General features: G+C 42.8%; 1 protein-coding gene across 3 annotated transcripts in view; it reads right to left on the bottom strand.

Moving 5' to 3' along the window:
• Positions 1-21,007, bottom strand: part of MKLN1 (muskelin 1) — a 172,611-nt gene that overhangs the window by 52,026 nt on the left and 99,578 nt on the right. The gene's annotated exons all lie outside the window — the stretch shown is intronic.

Genomic DNA, 21,007 nt, shown 5'->3' with positions numbered 1-21,007 from the left:
AGATTTTCCAGTGGAAGACAGCAAGTAAGGCAAATCTTGATTAGATTTTATCCATCACAGCCTCCCACTCAAAACAGAATTGTCAACTAAAAAGGCATCTCTACTGTAAGGAGGCAGTGTGCTCTGGAGAGCAGAGCATGGGACTAAGAGACTTTGTGATCCTGGCTCTGCCACCAGCATGGTCTGTGGTCTTGAGAAAAATTTAAGTATCATGGATAAGTAAATAAACAAAGGTGTTTAAGGCTAATGAAGTAGGTATTAATCCACGAAAGCTTATGCTCCAATACATCTGTTAGTCTATAAGGTGCCACGGGACTCTTTGTTGCTTTCTACTTATCTATTACTTTGGATAGCCGAAGTGCTAATCAATTAGTAGTAAAGGGCATATTTTACATTAAACATTTCCTCTAAATACCTAGATATATAATAGTCTCTTTTAAAAAAGAGATTTGCACATGTGAATTACAAGCTTTGTTAGGGTAGCTTCAAAAGAACATGTTAGCTAGTTTAACAGAGACATAATTATGAAATAGGCATCTCACTTTTGACTACTTGCCACAGATAGTAACATTTAGTGACTTTCAGCCTACCAACAAATTAACAAATGTTAGCTTTGGGAACCTTTTCCATTTCTCTTCTGAGACTTCTGGTATGCAAATGAAGGAACAGACAAGAATCCAAGTAAATTATGTGACAAGGATAAACACCTGTTCAGGAGATGATGTTGTAGCCATCTTGGTCTCAGGATATGCTAGAGACAAGGTGGACGAAGTAACAGCTTTTACTGGACCAACTTCTGTTGGTGAAAGAAATAAGCTTCTGAACTCCACAGAGCTCTCCTTCAGGTGTGGGAAAGGCACTCTGCCACGGCAGCACTTTAACATGGATTGTGTAGTCGCAGCACAGCGCTGATAGAGAAAGCTCTCCCAGCACTCTAAAAAACTACCTCCACGAGGGTCGTAGCTACCAGCACTGGGAGCACTGCTCCAGCACTGGTGCACTGTCTATACTGGCTCGTTACAATGCTGAAACTTGCAGCGCTCAGGCAGGTGGTGTGTTTTTTCACACCCCTGAGCAAGAAAGTTGCAGCGCTGTAAAGTGCCTGTGTAAATAGGCCCTCATATAAATTATGCATGAAATTAAGGTACAAGTGAGTGGTACTATGTATTCCTCAAAATAAATATTATGCAACTTGAATTTGATTGGTAAATGTGCAGATAATATATAAAGAAGATAGTCAGCTCTCCCTCTTCCATATCTGTAGTAGCTCCACAAGGCCAAGAGAAAAGAGAAATAAAGTCATTTTTTCCTAAGTAAAGCAAGGGGATAATCTGCTGTGACTAAATTTTGAGTACGAAAGGAAAATCTCTACACTCGGACCATATCTGCACTTGAAAGGATTAAATATCCTCCAAGACTTGCAAATGAATAATGTTCTCAAGCGATACGGAAGCATTGCCATCAATAGTACTAGAAGAATGGTCTGCTAGCTAGGGCAATAGCCTGGGTCTCAGGAGACCTGGCTTCAGTTCTCTGTTCTGCCACAGACTCCCTCTGCAATCCTGGACAATTCACAGTCTGTGTTTCAGTCTCCCACCTGTAAAATGGGGTTAATAGCACTGCCCTCACAGTGATGAAAAATTGTAAGGCAGTCAGATACTGTTGTAAAAGGGGCCATGAAAGTATCTAAGATACACAGGGCCTTCAAGCTCACTGTGTCTCCAACAGTGACCAGTGCCAGAGACTTTGAGGAATACCAAGAAACCACTCAATACCCAACTGTGGCATGCAATGCTGAATCATAGTATATTTTATGAAAAATATCTTCTGAATATGCACTATACCACATTATAAAATTCAGTGAAGACTTAACTTCATTTAACTTGCAAATATAGAAAGTAATTATCCCACTTAAGGACTAACTTATGAAATATTTTCAAAAGTTCAGCTATTTTTGCTCTCGAGCACCATAGTGGGCATTACCTCTCGAAAATAATTTGCTCCTATGCAAAAAGGAGAAAGGATTGTAACAACTCCTTAGGGTCTGCTCAAATGATTATCTATGCCAGAGTTACTATGCATCATTGTAGCAACACATAGCCCTGGCATACTCCAATAAAGCACAAATTTTTTTTTTGCACTTTGCATCTTTTAAAAATAAAATGTTCACACTAAAATAGATTCCTTGTAAGAAGGCAGGAGAAAACCAATTCGCCTTCCCCTAAAGAAAAGACAGCTTGGGGAATTTTAGCTGATTTTGGATGTCATAACTTTTTGACAATAAAGAGTTATAGGCAATGATAATCTGCTGTACATGGATTGAACCAGATGAGAAACCTCAGGAGCAGGTCTGGACATTGTTTAAAAATCAGGGAGGGGGGGAGGAAATAAACAGCTGACCATTTATCCCTTTTAGGAGCTCTAAAAAAGACTGAATGGAATGTGAACACTGTCTCCAGTATAAAGTTCAGAAATAAGCATCATGAGATAAACACTCTTGTCCTGAAGCGAACTAGGATGAGGACATTTAAAAAAATAAATCAACTCTGCCTGTATTTCCAAGAGCAGGCTGTCATTCCACAAATACTCCCACCTGTCTGCACTCAGCTGCAGAAATTCATTGTTCTCCATTTCCCTTAACAGATTACAATTCATAAAGACACAGAAGTATAATTTTTCCCCCCGGGGACTAGAATGGATAAACCATCCACAAGTGAAATCCTCAGAAAAGAGGAGTGCATACTATTCTTGATGATGCTACCTTCATCCAAATTTATTCTGCTTTACAAAAAAAAAAATAGTTAGTGTTTAACATGTTGTAACGAGTCAAAAATTAGGACACTGCTGCCCCACAATGCTTATACAATGTAAGATTGATCCAAGACAACAATTTTGGTCAAAAAGGACTTTACTTCCTTCTAGGCCAGTCAATGCTATTCCAGATTCAGCAGGACTAGCTACCATTATAAAACGAGCTCCCATGTGTGACGAATGTGGGAATTTTCTGTAATTTTTTTTTATGAACTACGTTTATGACTCTGTACCTACGACCTTGGCACTGCGTGGGTGCAGAAGGATTAAAATGCTGCTCTTGGGGCAGGAGACATGAGTGGATTGTGTTACATAACTATCTGGGGTGATATGAACGGGTCCTCAAGGACTGGCCGGAACCAACACATATCACTGGAGGATCTGGAAAGATAAGGGGAACCCAATGATTGAGCAATGGATACTCAACAACTGAAGGCTCCCAGCAGGTGAACATGTGAATTCAGCATGGCTCCATAGCAGAAGAACAATGGACCAAGAGGCGACCAACCGCACGCTGTGATCAGAACTGGCCTCATGGAGACACAGCAGGTCTCATCTGAAACTGACTGACAGAGACAAAGAAGATGGATTCTGCAGCAGCTTGGCGGAGCCGTGGCGTTGGCCAGTCTGAACACGGTGTTCACCTTTGCTTCTCTAGGCTAACCTAAGGACTTCCTGATGCTTCAGTCCAGTTGACTAATAAATCGTACTCTGTTTCGAAAGGCCTGATTAGAGTTTCTGCAGATATTTGCTGAAGTGCATTGATCCTTGAGGGGGGTAAGAGTCTCTGAACAAGGAGTGTTGGAGCATAGAAGCTCAGTCTGAGGTAGTGAGGTGCTGCAGCCTCACTTAGTGCAAGACTGCGATCCCTTGGGGGTATGGCACACTAAGGCTATGTCTACACTACAAGCTAGGGGTGTGATTTCCCTGCTTGCGTACATATACTTGTCTTAGGTCTCATAAGGCTAACGCAAGTATAAATAGCAGTGTAACTGCAGTAGAATGTGCAGGGGCAGCAAAGGCACGGCTTAGCCATGCTGAGTACATACCCACTGGTTTCAGGCAGGTTCATATTTGGCACAGAAACTGTACTGCTGCTCCATGCCTACAATGCTATTTATTACTCATACTTGCTAGATCAATGAGAGCTAGTTTGAGTGTGTGTACATGAGCTGGGGAATCACACCACCAGCTCATAGTGTAGACATAACTTCAAGGGGCAGTCCCAGGAAACTATCTGCAGGCCAGGGCATACCACAGATCCTGTACGTTCATGACACCATCCCACTCAGCTCCGAAGCTATTTCAAGCCCCTTGAAGCCAAGGATGCTAAAGACCTAGCAGAAGAATTGATGCTGGTGCATCCATATTGTAGCATAGAGCACTTCTATTAGCCCACAAGGCCAAACTACAAAATAAACACAATGGATACATAGGGAAGATTCTGGTCTGTTACAATGGTGTAAGTCAGGAGTAACTTATGTTTTAAGTGGTTTTATAAAAGTGTAAGACAAGAATTCAGCCAAGTTTGTTTTGAACTTGGAAGTTACCCTCATTACAGCCACAAACATGAACTTTGCAAACATGCCACAGATATGAACGTAAGCAATCAAAACACGTGACATCCTTTTGCAACAGTTCAATACCCATAATGATTTCACCCACAAGGTGCTTTTGTCCACGTGGGCTTTTAAAAAAAAAAATTTCAAGTACTGTAGTTTTAGAGGTACTCTAAGCTATGATCTTGTGATATAAAAAGGGCTGTGAAGTAGCATGTAAACAAGAAGTCTGGCTAAAATTTGTGACATTTAAGGTTCTCTCTAAATACTCCTTTGGAAAGAATGCTTCGATGCCATTTCCGCAAACCATTTGGGGATTTTTTTAGATTCAGGTACAAAAAGAAAACAAGTACAATTTTTGCAGATAATTGTCCACTGATGCATCTAGTCACAAGCGAGGGGGAAAGGACGAAGAAATATTCTTCATTCAGGCAGCAAATGCAGTACTTTGGCTCTGACTATATACTTACAAGTACTCTCATATGCAAATAAATAGGTTTAGTCACAGCTAAAGTCCTTTCCGGGCATCTGACTCAGACATGCAGGAACAGGATTAAAGTCAGAGGCAGCTTTTAGCATGCAGTTATGATTTGTTTAGCACCTCTATGATTTAAGATGAAAATTTAAAAAAAACAACAAAGGAAAGCAGTTAGTATGATACAAGAGAACCTATTAGACTTTTTTATTCTGTGTACATACTAAAGTTTCTTTTGAATATTCAAAGTAGGAATGAATGATTTATAGTCTCAGTTATACTCCAGTACTACTCCTGGGGGAATTCTGCGCAAATTTTTTTAAAATTCTGCAAATATTATTTGTCAAAAACAACACAATATAATCACAGCAGTTTCATTATTTTGGTAAATTTATTTCAAAATACCTGTCAGCAAATATGTCTGCAACAATACAGGGGAGTCAGGGGTAATGGAGGAGCTGATGGAGAGGGAAAGAGCCTGGGAGTAAACCCGGATCATTGTTGGGTGTTGGTGGGAGAAATATGGAAGAGGTTTTTTTGGAGGGAAGGGAGGGATTGTTAGGGAGCCACCTCCATGCAGACCCTGGCCTTGTACATTCAGTCAGGCACATCTGCCCCTGTCCCCATGTGTCCTTGCAACCCCATGTGTCCTTGCACCCCTTGCCCCCATCCCCATGTGTCCCTCCACCCCGACACCAACTCCCCCATCCCCATGTAGCCCTGCATCCCACTTAGCCACTTCCCTGTTGCCCTGACCCCTCCCCCATCCCGATGTGTCCCTGTGCCTTCACTCAGTCACCTCTCTTCCCCCATGTGACCTTGCACTCGCCCATCCCTAGGTGGCCCAGCACCCCCCCCCCCCGCACCCATGCGTCTCTCTGCCCCCACTCAGCTACCGCACCTTCCCCATGTGGCTCTGCACTACTTCAGCCAGCTCCCTCCCATCATCCCTGTGTGTCCCTGCACCCCTTCCCCATGTATCTCTGCCCCCATTCAGCCATGCTCTTCCTCCTGCAGCCCTGCACTCCCTCAGCCACCCCACCCCCTGGCCCCATGTGTCCCTGCACCCCCTCCCCAAGTGGCCCTGTGCCTCCACTCCCATTCAGCCTCTGCCCCAGTCTGTCCTCCCCCAATAACCCTTATGAACCCGTCTGTGACACCCCCCCCACCTGCCCCATGTGCCCCACACTGTCTGTCCTCTCATTTCTCTTGTCTCCTGCCCTGCCGCACCGCAAGGCGCTGAAGGAAGGCAGCGTCTTCTCTTCCCTATCGGCAGCTGGGGCTGCTCTGTTCTAGCACCACAGCAGCCCCTGGTGGCAAAAGGCAGAACTGCAGTAACTCTCCAACCAAAGTTATTTTCTGCAAAAAAATAATGTGCATGGGCAGTGGTGTACAATTCCCCCAGGAGTATAATACAAATGACATCACTGCTCATAGATTAGACTAAAGACAAAGTCCTACTAGGGCCATCTTTTTCCATCTCCCAGGAGGTAGTGAAGGACTGATCCAGTACAGCTGAGCAAATGTGTTTTATACAATAATATTTGCTAGAATTAAATTAACAGGAGGGTTAGGAGTAATAGCCAGCTAAGAATCTGAGTTAACTCAGAAGTGAAGACAATCTACAGTTCAGGAAGAATGTTGATAAGTTGGAAAGGGTTCAGAGAAGAGCCACAAGAATAATTAAAGGTTTGGAAACATGTCTTATAGTGATAGATTTATGGAGCTCAATCTATTTAGCTTACCAAACAGAAGGTTGAGTGATTTGATTACAATCTATAAGTACCTACACTGGGAACAAACATTTAATAATGGGTTCTTCAATCCAACGAAGATATAACATGACCAAATGGCTGGAAGTTGATGGTAGACAAAATCATATGGGATATAAGGTATACATTTTTACCAGTGAGAGAAATTAACCATTGGAACAATTTACCAAGAGTCCTGGTAGATTCACCATCACTGGCAATTTTTGAGTGAAGATTGGAATTTTTTTCTAAAGAGATATTCTCTAAGAATTAATTTTGGAAAGTTCTATGGCTTGTATTACACAGGAGGTCAGACTAGACCATCACAATGGTCCCTTTTGGCCTTGGAATCTATACATCCCATATTTTTGAATATTGCAACGAAACACTTACAAATCACCTCCAAACCAAGAATCATTCACTAGGTGAAATTAGAACTCTGTGGAAAATGAGAACAATTGCAACCTATTCAAACAATCACAACCTATGAACAAAAATTAGGATGTTTAATTATCTGCTATAAGCCATTTGCCCAGATCCAATTCCAACAACACTGTACAGCACTTTGCCCTGTTAGTTCCATGGCAGTTAGACTGGCAGGTTAGAGACCAAGCGTGTGAGCAATCATTGGGATGTTCTCACCATATAGCCACAGTGGCAGTGTGGTCATGGGGAGGAGAAAGACAACTGTAGAAATGAGGGAGACACTCTCTCAGAACAAAGAGAGAGTGCGCACGCACAAGCACATTGTAAGGGGAGAATGGCCCTTCAATGTGCGACAGTGAGTGGGTAGTGGGTTAGCAAGGGTGTGGTTTTTCTTTAAGATATCTTTTCTAACCAGCTCTAGGGGTCACTACCCAGCCAACCAACTGCATGCTTTGATCGCCACCGTCAAGTGTCACAGAGGGTGGGAAAACACTGCCATATACAGTAACTCCTCACTTAAAGTGATCCCGCTCAATGTTGTTTCGTTGTTACATTGCTTATCAATTAGGGAACATACTCATTTAAAGTTGTGCTACCCTGATTTGCAGATGATCTGCAACAGATGAAGACAGCTAGAGCACTGAAAGTAGAAGGCCAAGGCTGATTGGTTGCAGCATAAAGACTTTTTAAACTCTTACAATGTGGCTGTGTAGGAGACAAAGAAAAACCTTTTCCTCCATCATAGCATCTGCGAAATCTCAGATAGCAAATTTGTTTCAGGTGATAGTCCAGATTTACCAGATTATCTCCACTCAGTAACTGATCTGAGTCCCTCCCACTGAAGAAATTGTTCACTTTTTGTGTGGACAAGATTGCCAATCCTTAAATGATCAATCTGTTTCCGTGATAGCAGAGTAAGATCTTGAGGGAACAAGGGCCTTCTCTTCTCCAGAGTTTCAACCAGTGATGTTCCATGAGACACTGGAGGTGTTGGAAGAACTTTATCCCACCACCTGCACTTTGGATCCACGTCCTTCCTCGCCAGTGAGGAAGTACTTGCCCGCAGTACTTTATTTGTGGAGATTATCAATGCCTCTCAGAGAGAAGGTAGGTTGCCTGCTGCTTTGAAGGAAGCAATAACGAGGTCTTTCCTTAAAAAGTCATTGCTCTCACTAATCATCAAAAAGTATCACATCTTGCTTTCTGGGTAAGACTGCTGAGAAGGTTGTGAAATAATTCCCAGATGCATTTGATCTCTGACTCTTGTCAATTGGAGTACAGACCTGGCAATGACACAGAGACTGCATTGGCCAATGATCTCCTGGCAATGCACAAAGATGTCCAATGCTGGTATTAAATCTATCAGCTGTTTTCATTACCATGAGTAGGGCTCCGTGTCATGACTTTCCACGACCTCCGTGACTTCTGCAGGGGCCAGAGCTCAGGTGGCCCCAGGGACAGCCACACCAGCTGTGGCCCCCGGCCAGCCAGAGCAGCCACAGTCCGTGGCCCCGGACAGCTGGTGCCCCTGGCTTCAGGCATCCCCCCCCAGTAGCTCCCCCCAACCTCCCCCAGCAGCACCCCTCTGATACTCCCCCCCAGCAGTGACCCCTTCTACCCCACCCCCCCTCAGATTTAATCACAGGTATTTTTAGTATAAGTCATGAACAGTTCAAGGGGCATGATTTTTTTTTATTTTTGCACATGACCTGTCCATGACTTTTTAGTAAAAATATCTGTGACTAAATCATAGCCTTAATCATGAGGTGTCACTAACTCACCTGTAGACTCTGGAGGGGCTGATGTTCAGCAACTTAGTTTTCTTCTCAAGGAGAGCTCAATGTGTAGTTGTAGGCAACTGCTCTTCCACTCAAAGAGCTCTCAAGTGTTGGGTGTTACCGGGTCTCGTTCTGTCAACTCTAATGTTCAATATGTATATGAGGCCAGTAGAAAGTTAATAAGCACAGGGCTGCCCAGAGGATTCAGGGGGTCTGGGGCAAAGCAATTTCGGGGGCCTCTTCCATAAAAAAAAGTTGCAATACTATAGAATATTATATTCTCGTGGGGGGCCCCTGTGGGGTCCAGGGCAAATTGCCCCACTTGCCCCCCCGGGCAGCCCTGAGTAAGCAGGCACAGGGTTTCACGTTTTGAATAGACTGATGACACCCAACTGTATGTCTCTATCATCTGATTTAGGTAACGCAGTTCAGCACCTCAGACTGTATCTAACTGATGCTGGGGCTTGGAGAAGAGTGAGTGGCTGAGGCTCAAAACAGACAAGTCTGAGGTGATGATGGCCAGTTGGGAGATGCCGCCGGAGGAGGTAACATCACCCTCTGTGGACTGAAGGAGCATATCCACCATTAGTTAATAGTGTCTAGAAATTTAAGGGGTGATATGATTGTCCAACACTGCCAGGGGGGCTGTGACTCAGTCAGCTTTTTACCATCTGCATCGGGCTAGGAGGCTGCTAGCTTTTCTTTCAGATGTGGACCTTGCCTCTGTTATCCATGCTTTTGTTCCCTCAAGATTAGTCTACTGCAATAAACTCTACATGGGGTTACAACTTAAGCCATTTGGAAAGTGACAGTGCAGAACATGGCAGTTCACTTACATAAAGTGGGGCATCTTGCTGGAAACAAATGACACTTGGGCTGCAGTATGTGCACTTGCTGCTCACTGAGTGGAGTTTAAGGTTTTTGTTATGACCTACGAAGCCCTATATGGCCTGGGACTGCCTCTCTCCCATGCCATACTACCACAGCTGTGGTCAGCATGGGTGCTCAAGCTAGAGCCTCTCATTGTAAATAAGAAAGACTGGCAGGCAAGGTTTCTCCACGAGGGCTCAGACTCTGGAACTTGCTCTCCTCACAATAGTCTGAAATAGCCCCAATCTGGCAACCTTCCAGGCATGCTGCAAAATATAGGTTTGATAGAGCTTTTGGAGACGGCTGATGGTACATTTTCTAGATGAAAAGTAGCTGGCTGACTGACCAAATTCCTGTGGAATTGATTTTAATGCTGCTGAGGTTTAATCTAATTGTGTTTCTTATATGATTACGTTAACATGCCTAGAGCTTTGGGTAGGCATCAATTTGAAATCTAAACAAATAATTAAAATAAATCAAATAACTGCAAGTTTCATTGCAGATAACCCTAAAAAGTGAACAGAAATGTAAGATCCCTAATCTGGTTCCAAAAACATCAGTTTAGAACCTAAAAATGGAAGGTGACAAGAAGAATCTAGATCACTTGTCTCATAACAAAGTAACCCATCTGCTCAGTCATGCAGGCTATCAAGAACATATCACTCCAGTGTTTCACTTTCTTCACTAGCTCTCTATGGAACATCAGGTGAAATTCAAGATTTCAATCCTCATCTTCAAAGCACTGTTACACAAGTTACCCTCACCAAGCATGATCATGCCCTTCCATGACAGATAGTTCTGTTGTTCCAGTGCAATGTATCAACTTAAAGCATTAAACTTTTGCACTCAGGAGACTATTGTCTCAGAAACTGCTCAGAAGTTTCTAACTCACTCCAGTAAACATCAGAACCACTGTGATCATCAGCACCGTCAAGAACAAAATACCACTTCAAACAAGCCTTACCATAACAGCAAACGAATAAAATATCACAAAGTCCTGCTCCCTGAATAAAAATCTAGACACATTTTCATTTAATAATTTCCTTTGGGAACAATTAACTTATTTACCACTGTAAAGATAACGTTCTAATTATCATGACAATTACCCGTTTGCCTGCTCTATCTGAAACAGGAGGAGGCAAGACACACCGAAGAACCAGACTTGGGAGAGGGGGGGAGAAAACCACCACTATCCTTGAGGTAAATCAGATTATACTTCAACTCAAAGTGAAGTAACTGGCCATAGCCTAACTAACTTACAGCATGATGAATCATGTACGAAAAATGCAAAACCCTATGAAGATTAGAAACATCCATTTCTAAAACAAGTCAAGAAAGAGATGAGGTAGATTGGATGATCTAATACAGGGGTTCTCAACCCTTTTGTCTTTCCTTGCCCCCCCCCCCCCGAAACAAAACTACAAAAACTCCACGGCCCACCTGTGCCACAATAACTGGTTTTCTGCATATATAAGCCAGGGCCGGCATTAAGGGGTAGCAAGCGGGGCAATTGTCCAGGGCCCCACGCCACAGTGAAGCTATGTTGCTCAGCCTTCTGCTTCAGCCCCAGGTGGCAGAGCTCAGGGCACTGGGCTCCAGCCCCACACAGTGGGACTTCGGCTTTCTGCCCTGGGCCCCAGCAAGTCTAACACTGGTCCTGCTTGGCGGACCCCCTGAAACCTGCTCACGGCCCTCCAGGGGGCCCTGGACCCCTGGTCTAGATCCACTGATCTAACAGATGCTTTTCCACCTCTAACGTCCATGCAATACCACCCCTCCTCTCAAAGAAAAAAGATGTTTTAACAGGTACTACAGTTAATACATTGTAATAAATAAAGCGAGTTAATAAACTGCAAAAGTGATTAAACATTTAACAGAGGTATAAATGACCATGACAGTTCACAGAAGGCAAAATATATCCTCTGCCCCCAGGAACTGAAAAATTTACATATATAAACACACAGAAGACATTGTAGGACAAGAATGTAGGAGAGGGAGTGTCTGGGGAATAACTAACAATGACAAGAGAAAGGGGAATTTCCCAAGGAGGAGTGCACTGAGCAGAGAGGATGCTCATAGCACTTCCATTTTTCTACACAGTTTGCATGTGTATATGCCAAAAATCACAAGAATGTTATGAATAAGTGTTATTTTACCGATTGGGAAGATGTGAAGAGCAGTGAAATCACACAGCAAGTCAGCACAGTACTAGGATTAGAACTCAGGAGTTCATGGCTCCCAACATTAAATTCAAGCCTCTTGGCCCTGTTACTTCTTATGGTGTCTAACCAAATCACATGCTTGCTATGGAACATTCATGGATTAAGCCCTATTAAACATACTGGAGCTCTTTCAAAGCCTAAAAGCCTTGGGGGGTGGGGGTGGGGGCGGGGGGGAATGCAATGCTCTTTCAAGCAGCATTTGCTACAGGGAGATGCCAACAGACTTAAGAAACTGAGTTGGCTGGAACTTTAATACCTCACTAACCACGAACTGAGTATAATAATCTTAATACACAATTATACCCTATCCTGCAAGCAAAGTCACAAGAGATTGAGAAAGAATATTGTTAAATTGAAGGTACATTTCAACAAATCAGCTTAGTATCTGTCTACGGCTCTGAAAATCAATGGTTCCTCCATTTTACCAAATTGGAATTGCTATTAATGTTACTTCTGCCAAATCTCACTGTAATCTGTGCAATTTTAGTTGTTGCATGAGTCCAACACAAAGCCTCTACTAAGTGAGAAGAAATGCAAAGACGACAAACTTTACAGACATATCTGAATGCTGTTTGGAGATACTTTCCCCGACAGGCAAGCAGTGTTTAGTCTGGTTGACTTATGTTAGTCTTCACATTGGCTTATAGACCACCTATGGTGCTGAAGAAATTTGTTCTCATCAACTGTGCACACACAGAACAAGGAGAATAGCCTTTGGCACCTGCCACTACTCAGAACAAGTGCCTATCAATCCTAAAGTTAACATACTAAGATTCCCCTCTAGCAGAAACTGGAAAGACCTGTTCCCCTCTTAAAAACTGCCTAAAATAGCCAGTTGAAAATGCTATAATACTTTTAAAAGAAATCCAAGGGTCTACTGCTCTGCACTAGGAGGCATTTAAAACCATCATGGGGAGGAGTTTCAGTTTATTGCCGAATCCTTAAGATAGACTGGTAAGTGATCTTCCAAATAAGGTCAGAGAACTGGAACAAGACTACTATTCTGTGGTGCCTCATCAGGAACATAAACTGTAAGATACAACTAAAACAGTGGTCTCTGTTAAAAGACAAGCTTTTCAGAGCAATTACACATGCCACATGTGGTGTTACAAACATAAAAGAGTGGCTCTCAATTTAGCATGTCATAACTTATGCTACGACATATCTTTTATGCCACTTGAGTATGCAACCTTAGCCTAGACACAAATGATTGAGCCCTCTCAGAAGAAGGGTGATCTGTGTGGAGAACCGGTTCTTTCTCAAGATCTCCCAGGACCAAGGTTTGGGACCCTTCACGGCATGATGCATAACACATTTATTTAAGAATTCTCTTCTCTGTGAAGCTGCTGTGAAACTCTCCATGTTTCAGTGGAAAGATGCTTATTTTGGACATTTGGCGTTTTGAAAGTGCCTGAAGTTTGGAATGCTATTATGCAGTTTTATCATGGTCAGAAATGGGAATTGTAAGTGCAAAGAGATGGAGAGCAGTGGAGTGGAAGTGAATAGCTCTAGGTACTTGATTGGGCTGGAAGAAGTAAGGGTGAACTTTTCTTCAATGTTGGAGGGTTAGAAACCTTCATAAAAACAGGGAGGGGGTTAACAGAAACCACCGCAGAGGTTACAAGTAAATAAAAAATAAGCAAGGGCAATAATAAAATTAGGCCCTGATCTTGCAAACAATTGCATGCATGAGTAACTCGTGTGTGTAAAAGGTATTCACATGCATGTTTGCAGGAATACACTGCCAACTCTCTGGGGCAGTGACCATCTCTCTGTGTGTTGGTGTGGTATCTAGCATAACAGGCACCTGATACTAATTGAGGTATTTGTGTGCAAACTGCAATAGAAGTAATACTAGATTCTTAAATTAATTTTGTTTATTTAGATTTAAAGTCTACAAAAATGCCTACACAAGTTTAATGCACCTTAATTAAAAACTCTCAATCACAGTAACTCTAATTTGACATGCTTGAAAAAAGATAGAAAGGCTAATTAGGGAAGGGTTACTTTCCCATATACTGTGAGCAGCGTGACTATGAACTTTTCTCTTATAAAAGTTGGTATTGTGCCCATGGTGACAGAGTCCACAAATTTGTGTGAACAGGATTTCTACATTTTAAAAGATTACATTAAATCTGTCAGATAGCACAAAGCTGCAGCTGTCTATAGGGCCCCTTTGTGCTAGGCACTGTACAAAGTCATAGCACGAGAAAATCCTTGTCCCAAAGATCTTACTATCTAAATGGAAAAGTAAGACAAAGGTTGGGAGAAAGGGATTACCACCACCTTTGTCATCTCCAATAAGCCTATTCCCATGCTTAGAGTTAGGCGTGTGCCTAAAAACCTTGCTAAATCAGGACCCTGCTGAGGAAGGATGTTCTTATGGTTAAGGTACTAGGCAACAAGCCCAGAGATCTGGGTTCAGTTCCTCACTTTGCTGCAGACTTCCTGTGCAATCCTCAGTAAATCACTTAGTTCCTCTGAGCCTCAGTTCTCAGTCTTCTGCTTATACATTGCATCCCTTTCTCTTACCCTTTTCCTGTCTTGTCTATTAAGATTGTAAACGTAGGATTTTATTCTTTGTGACTGTACAGCATTTATGACAGTGGAGCTCTGATATCAGTTGGGGTCTCTAGAAGCTACTGTAATACAAATAAATTATTGCAGGAATTATGGTACTATTGATAAAATATCGAAAACAAACTATCATTGTATTCAGTTTGCTGATTTACTTATCAGAGCCACTGGACTCCCAAAAAACTTCAGCATTCTGACCCAATGTAGAGGCTTTGGGATTTCCAGGAAGAGAAAATTTATAAACTTTAGATAATGATCAGCTTACAGCAACTGCAGTCTTTCATACAGCTACCCAATGAGCCAAAGATTTTCGTCTCTAAGTACTTTCACTAAATTCATGTATGACCTCTTCCAGGAAAACTAAAATCTGATATTTGAAAGTTATTCGTTACAGTGCCAGTTTCTAAGCAAACGCAAAAACAAGAAACATTTCATACTTATCAATTGATAGTAAAACTAGAGACCACGTAACATACTGATATTTAATGAAACAATTAACTGGATATTGAGGGAATGAGGATAACATGACAGATGTGATAATATAGGCTCTAAGACTAGAAAACTTTGAAAATCTGAGAGGATTTGGGTATCAGACTTCCATTAAAATTAATGGGTACTGGGTGCCCTGACTCCCTAGGAAGGTTTGAAAAATCTCAACTTAAAAATGTATTAATGTTAAACATTGTATGGCTGCTAATTATATCGTCAATTGAGTACACTGCCTACAAACACTCACCACAGTTCAACGCAAGACCCATGATAAGGCTTCTTTAAATTCACATATTTTCCTCATGAGGTAACATGTTTGTCAAGTTACCATATATGCAGAGAAGCCTGTTACAGGGGGAGAAGTAAAAGAGGGAATGGATGCTGGGTCTAGGTGGTGATCAGTGGCTCCCCGGAGATGGAGGGATCTGCCTCCACATGGTACTCTCAGAGTGGGAAGATGAGCCATTGGGTCCATGCACTGAATCCATAATAGGAAGAGGGGTAGTTAGATCAGCCCTGCTCACTCCACTCTGCTTCAGCTGCTCTGGCAACAGCTTGCTTGTCTACTCCCCGAATTCTGAGCACAGCATCATCTGCTGCTGCTGTGTTCCTGTGTGGGTCTAATGCTTTAAAACATTATGTTCTGTTATTTTGTCCAGGCGCCCAAATTTTGCTGACTGCGTCAGCCATAGAAAACAATTTTCAGTTTGTAACTCAGCTAAACATGAATGGAATTTAAAAGGCATTTCTCTAGCCTGACGGCTCTCTCACTAATGAATTTCAAAGGACTGCTGCAAACAACTGAGCCAATATAGCTTCTTAAAAAAAATGTAAATAAAAAAATACAATCTTTCATAAAAAAGACTAGGCAACCTAAAATATATGGACCACTACCGTCTCCCCTATAGTTACACCTCTTTGTCCTAGAACTGGTTACTTTATATTACCCTTGAGATTATACTGGATAAATGGGGATATGTTTATTGCATTCTGCTCATATTTTAGCGTAACAGTTTAATTATTTAGTGTGAATAGCTAACAAGTGCCAAATTAATAAGCACTAAAAGGCATAGAAATAAAATAAATACATACTACAATATGAAGAGAAAAGAAGTTCTCTTGGGATCTCTTTGAATATTTTCAGCAATTCCATGTCAGACTATTCCTTATAGCGACTTGTTTATGAATATTCTGACCTTCTTGTTAGAGGAATATCTGGAGTGTTTTCTTTAGTGTACCTATCCAGTTGAGATTCTAACCTTTCCATTTTTCCACTCGTTTTACCCAGAGCTCATAAGAAAGAAGGGCATTATTAGCGTGTAAGTACATATAATATATAGTATATACTGACAGTATAGTATATTTGAATTCTGAATATGCCCTATTTCAATAATCAATAAAAACCCCACACACTGTAAACCTCTCTGCCTCAAATTCCCCTCAAGACTTTGTGAAGTCTTCCCAGATTTCCCCATAAACTACCCTAATGTCTCCTCTCTCTCCCCCAAGCCATTGTTCTCCTCTTACTTCTGATTATCCCCTCAAAAACCAGTCACTCCTTTCCAAGATCCATCCTCCTTACACTCCCCCAGTCTCCCCCTTTCCTCAAAAATTTACCTGATTCTCTCCCCCTCATCCCCAAACCCTTACTTTTCTCCTCAAACTGTTTTTTGCACCTGTCTCCTTTCCCTCTTCTATATTCTGCCCTGTTTTCCCTTTCCTCAATAGCTGCCCCCCTAGCACCGCTAGTGTCTGTCATCTCAACGGTTTCCTAGGGACTGTCCTCTCATAACTATCCCTTAGTACCTTGTCACCACCTAGTGTCCATCATCCATAGCTGTCCTCCTCCATCATATCAGTGCCCCTCATAGCTCCTCCTGCCTCCCCCGTTAAGGCGAGAAAGGGGAAGTGGGGGAGCACTGGCTAGGGTGGCAGCTTCTATCATTTTCCAGCCAGGCCCCTCCTACCCTGCAGATGCTCAAAGCTGGCAGGAATGGTGGCCAAACAAAGAAGGAAATGAGCCCAGTGCAAGCATGAACCAGAGCTATGGGCTCCTATTTGTCCAGCAAGAGGACATGGCCTACTTTCCACTCATCCCTTCCTTCCCACAGCACAAGGCAGCAACTGTATCCTGCCTATTGAGCTATTAATAGCTAATCAGCAGCCAGCAGGAGGAAAGAGGGGAGAAACAGAATGCTGAGCACTGCTGCAAAAAGCAACTTCTGAATCTCTTCTCTGCCCCCTCTACTGCTTTCACACCTTCCCCTTTACAGCCCACCAAAAGTTTTTTGTTTTTTTTTTGGCGGCGGGGGGGAAGATATTCACCAATCCCGCCTGATATTTATGCAGATGCCTGTGAAACTTCATTATCTTCAGTTGGGTTGCACAAGTATGCAAACCATGATGCACCAGAAGTAACGCATTTCAGTATGGACAAATGGGAAGTTATATAAGTTATATATCTGGATTTCAGTAATTTATTCAATCTATTTATTGCTGATCTGGGAACAAAGATTTAGATGACCTTGTAAACTGGAGTATTAGTAACAGGATGAAATTCAATAGTGAGGAGGAGGACTAGGAGTCCTGGTTGATCGTAGGATGACGGTCTCCCATGTTTGAAGGATAAGGAGATATGATTACACTCTTTAAATATATCAGAGGATAAATACCAGGGGTTTCTAACCGACCTCCATGACTTTAAGATTAAGCTAGATAAGTTTATGGAGGATGGAGTACAATGGGTCAATGGTATGATATAACCTTTTCCAGAGGGCCATATTTGTGCCCATCTCTTGCAGGAGGTCAGACTAGATGATCATAATGGTCCCTTCTGATCTTGAATTCTATGATTCTAAGTAGAAACAAGGACTGCAGGCCATAACTACAGAATGGGGGGCTGTCTCCTGGACAACAATGACTCTGAAAAGGATTTAGGAGTTATAATGGGCAAGCTTCTCAACAGGAGCTCTCAGAGCAATGCTATGGCAAACAGAGCTTATGTGATCCTTGGATGTATAAACAAGGAGTTGCGAGTAGGGAGGTGGTGAGACAGATACTAGAGTACTATGTACAGTTCCGGTGTTCATATTTTTTAAAAATAATATGTTTAAAAATTGGAGAGAGTCCAACTGAGAGCCACGAAATTGATTCCATCGCTGGAAAAAAATGCCTTACAGCAGAAGATTTACAAAAAATTCAATCTGTTTAGATTATCAAAAAGACAACAGAGGTGACTTCATTACAGTGCATAAGAACCATCACCTGCAGAAAATACTGGGCTAAAGGGATTTTTAGAAAAGACAAAAACAATAGCTGGAAGTTAGAGCCAAACAAACTCACATTAGAAACAAGGCATGCATTTTTAGCCATTGGAACAAACAAACAAGGGAAGTGGTGGATTCTCCATCTCTTGATGTCTTCCAATCAACAATGGATGCCTTTCTGGAAGATGCACTTTATCTAAACGCAAATACTTAGGTTTAGTACAGGGTAACTGGGTGAAAGGTAATAGCCTGTGATATACAGGAAGTCAAATTAGATGATCTAAAGGTCCCTTCTGGCCTTGAACTATGAATCTATAAAGCTTTTTGTTGCTTCCTACTAGCCCAAACTGCAGCAGCTCCAAAAGCTTCATGCATCAAATATAAAGCAAAACAGGCTGAAGGTCATGGTACAGGCAAAAACACTAAAGCTCTTAGGATTCCAAAGCCTCTGGCATTCCTCCCTTTTAGTTGGATTCAAATTTTCAAGTGTCCATTTTATTTCTATAGCTGAGAGAAGCTGAAGGAAATAAGTTATTTCTGTACTGATGTAGCTTCAGAACCAGTATTGGAATGTGACATTAGGCAGACTGCTTGTTCAGTGCTGTCAAATTATTTCCACACATGCTACCTGCTGAATTCTATCTTTTTGTATGAAGAAGAATTTCTAGACAAAAGCACCACAAAATCAATTATATAGATATACACACATTGTATAATACATCAATGATGTTTTCATCCACTGGACAGATGACAAACTTCCTCTCAGATTTTCACAATTTCAACAGCCACCACCCGTGCATTAAACTCTTCTCTGGAACACTCCAACACCAGCATCAAGTCCCTGGACACCACGATCAGCTTCAACAATGGAACCTTACTGAGAACTATATACGAAAAAATCCCTCAGATCACCTACCTTCACAGACCCAGTAACCACCCTAAAAACAGACCAAGAACTCTTATCTACAGCCAAGCACTCAGATATCACAGAATATGCTCTGAGGAGAAAGTCCAGGATATATACCTAAACATACTCAAAACTACCTTTACCAAACAAGAACACTCCACCAGAGAAGCAGATTGTAACATTGAAGGAGCCACCCAAATACCCTGAGGCCTGGTCTACACTACGGTTTTAGGTCAAATTTAGCAGCGTTACCTCAATTTAACCCTGGATCTGTCCACACAACGAAGCCCCCCCCCCCTTTTTTTTTTTACTTAAAGGGCTCTTTAAATTGATTCCTTTACTCCACCTCCGACGAGGGGATTAGCACTGAAATCGGCCTTGCCAAGTCAAATTTGGGATAGTGTGGACGCAATTCAATGGTATTGGCCTCCGGGAGCTATCCCAGAGTGCTCCATTGTGACCGCTCTGGACAGCACTCTCAACTCAGACGCACTGGCCAGGTAGACAAGAAAAGGGAGCGAACTTTTGAATTTCATTTCCTGTTTCGCCAGCGTGTTTGCAGAGCTCATCAGCACGATGTGCACACTGCCGGGGCACATTGCCCAGCCCATACTTTGTGAGAAGTCTATGACCATGTCCCTCTCATCACTGCTCTGCTGTCACCCCCTCGCCTGGTTTTGCGCGAAACAATTGTCTGCCGTTGCTCTGAAAGAGGGAGAGGTGACTGACGACATGGCTTACAGGGAATTAAAATCAACAAAAGGGGTGGCTTTGCATCAAGGAGAAACACAAACTGTCACACAATGGCCCCCTCAAGGACTGAACTCAAAACCCTGGGTTTAGCAGGCCCTTGATTTCACAAAACAAATCGGGTCAATTTCTTGTTTTGATCCATCTATCTTTTACATCGCAGGCTGGCAGCAGACGGTGCATTAAAATTGCCAGCCATCATAATTTCCTGGCTGCTCGCCAGAAGATGGTGCAGTATGACTGCTAGCCATCGTCATCTCCTGGGTGCTCGGCAGAAGATGAGAATGACCTGGCTGAGTCACTCCCTTGTCTGCCCACGCGCCCCGACCGATCTCAGGGAGGTCAGCTAAAAGAGCACCCAGGAATATGACGATGGCTACCAATCATAATGCACCGTCTTCTGCCAAAAGGCAATGAGCTGCTGCTGCGTAGCAATGCAGTCCCACGTCTGCCAGCTTCCAGGAGACGTACGGTGATGGTGAGCTGAGCGGGCTCCATGCTTGCCATGGTATGACATCTGCTCAGGTAACACAGGAAAAAAGGTGCAAAATGATTGTCTGCCGTTGCTTTCACAGAGAGAGGGAGGGAGAGGGGGGCCTGACGATATATACCCAGAACCACCCGCAACACTGTTTTTGCCCCATCAGGCATTGGGCTCTCAACCCAGAATCAACAATGGGTGGCAGAGACTGCAGGAACTGTGGGTTAGCTACCCACAGTGCAACACTCCAGAAGTCGATGCTAGCCTCAGTACTGTGGACGCAGTCCGCCAACTTAATGCACTCTGAGCATTTTGTGTGGGGACACACTCAATCGACTGTATAAAAACGATTTCTAAAGAACGACTTCTACAAATTCGACCTAATTTTGTAGTGTAGACATACGCTGAGAGAACCTGCTTCAATACAGACATAAAATCCCATCCGAGCGCCCACCCTTAGTTCTCATCTTCCATCCCACATTGGAACCCATACAGGTATCATCTAATAACTACAGCCAATATTCAATGGGGACCCTATCCTGAAAGAAATCTTTCCTGAAACCCCACCCTCACCCCCCTTTCTGGCCTTCAAACAACCCCCAACCTCATCATCAAAAGCAAGCTCTCCACAGACCAGGACACACC

The sequence above is a fragment of the Mauremys reevesii genome, linkage group 1 (assembly GCF_016161935.1).
Source record: "Mauremys reevesii isolate NIE-2019 linkage group 1, ASM1616193v1, whole genome shotgun sequence".
Classification (NCBI taxonomy): Eukaryota; Metazoa; Chordata; order Testudines; family Geoemydidae; genus Mauremys; species Mauremys reevesii.
Note: the sequence above shows the minus strand (reverse complement) of the source record. Positions and strands in the feature narration are given on the sequence as shown.